General features: G+C 40.0%; 1 long non-coding RNA gene across 1 annotated transcript; it reads left to right on the top strand.

Annotated features, from left to right (window-relative positions):
- Positions 1 to 1,537, top strand: LOC108129435 (uncharacterized). Its single transcript, XR_011443146.1, has 4 exons — positions 1 to 15; positions 82 to 1,049; positions 1,111 to 1,233; positions 1,290 to 1,537. It is a non-coding gene; the product is annotated as an uncharacterized lncRNA (long non-coding RNA).
- The last annotated feature ends 523 nt before the right edge of the window (positions 1,538 to 2,060 follow it).

Here is a 2,060-nt window from a genome sequence, read left to right as displayed (position 1 = left end):
TCTTATGAGTCGCTCGTAATGGAATCCTTCGCTTTATTACCATGCAATATTCATAAATTTCATTTCTACACAACAACATAGAGGAGTGCACCAACATCAACAGCAGCAGCCCCGTTGCAACTACAATAGCGATGCAACAACACAACTGGCAGAGTGCAACAATGGGCAAAATGCATGCAGCTTCACAGCGGAGTTCAAACCAACTCCCAAACTAAGAGCTCGTAGCTCACAGCTCTGAGTACCCCGAATCCGGATGTGCCACGTCCTGCCCCGCTAGTCGACTCGTTTACTTGTTGAAAGGTGTTGAAAGTGTTGGAATATAATAAATAATAGCGCTAAGTACTACTTTAAGAATTTACATGCGGCAATTGCAGCCAGCGGCATCAGAGGCGTGCGAGCTAACGTTCGCGCTCCGCCAAAATCCAAAGCCAACGGCATGAAATTCAAAGTAGAGTTGCACTGAAAAAATTAAAAAAAAATTGTTTCTCATCTCAGTTACCTTTTTAATCTTGGAACATATTTCATACTATTGTCAACTTAAAACTGCCAAGATTCAAAAGTAGTCCTACTATCACACAAGTATCCACACGGATCATACGAATCATAAAACCTAACCAATTGCAACCAAGCTGGTTTTAGATATATTATTAAATCACAATGTCAGTTGTTGGTAAAAGTATCTCAAGTCTAAGGAGTGTAAAGAGTGGTAATGTGGAAATCACGAGCAATGATTCTGGCCACGCCATGGATCGCAAGACCCAAATGTTCGAAAAAAGGAAAACCTTGGAGGCCCGGCGTAAGAGCAAGGGGATGAAATCTATTCGTGTCTCCATGATACCTGAAATGCCTGAAAATTCATGGACTTATAGTTTTTGGACTATGACAAAACGTCATCAGGACGATAAAAAATTCGTTGAACCTGAGTTTGAGTCGAGACTGGAGGCCCCTTCTAAGGCGGATCTATATCTTGGAATTGCATATTCATTAAGGAATGATGACGACAAGGAGCCATTCTATGATCCTTCTTTTAAACGTCACCAAGTTCCACTGTAAGTTTTATTAAAAAATATTAATTTAAATTGTTTTAATTTAATAGGGATTTATTTTTAGCCATGTTCGATGTCTGGAGCGTTTTCAGAAATCCAAAAAAAAGTTTTCCAGCCAATTTAGAAGGGAACTGAGACTTTTAATTGATAATCAACCAAACGCTGATTGTGCTTGGCAATTTGTTAGGTAACTATATTTATAAGTACTTATTTAAACTTAAAATAATATTTATTTGGCCAAAGAACTGTTGCTTATACAACACTTTGGCCGCCAATTCATTCAAGACAGGAGCTTGGAAACTTCGAAAGGGACTTTTTCCAACTAACTCCCAAGGAAAGGGCTCGCCTGGACAAAATTATGAATACTGAATATAATTGAAGTTGGAATTGTTAATACATATTTGGGATTTATATTTTGGATATGTTTGGAAAAAAGAAAGACAAATTCTAAAGAAAAATTAAAGCAAGAATAAAGCTTATTAATACAAGCTAATAGCTAATAATTAATAGTGTGATTTATGTATTTTTATTGCCCACCTTTCCACATATTTCTTTCAGTGTACACAATTTTGACGCCAACATGGCTGCAGGGATTTTGTTACAATCACACTGCCACCATTTGGCTCACACACACTCATACACACACATGACTTTGTGACTTGCATTTTGAATAATCGTCGGACGGTCCTTGTGGAAGGGGGGGCCGCATATGAAGGCGGCTTTTGCATTGTGCGGCGGCAGTGAATCTTTTTCGGGCTGCCCTTTGTCTCCATCCTGCCCAGCCGCCCTCTCTAAGCCATTGTAGCCTCGTGTGTCCTGGCTCCTTCTTGCCCCGTTGCCAGTGTGTTGACTTAATCCTTTTGAGTTTTGCCGCATAAGGAGACGGTGGCTAGCATTAATAGAGCCACCAACCCGTCCAGGGTCTACTCGATGCGTGGCACTCCTCTCGTGCTCCCCTCTCGATAAATAAAACGCCATCAATAATGTCTAAAATAAATGTTGGCTTATTAAATC

This window comes from Drosophila bipectinata, chromosome 3R (assembly GCF_030179905.1).
Source record: "Drosophila bipectinata strain 14024-0381.07 chromosome 3R, DbipHiC1v2, whole genome shotgun sequence".
NCBI lineage: Eukaryota > Metazoa > Arthropoda > Insecta > Diptera > Drosophilidae > Drosophila > Drosophila bipectinata.
The sequence above is the reverse complement of the archived record's forward strand: the minus strand, read 5'-3'. Positions and strand labels throughout refer to the sequence as shown.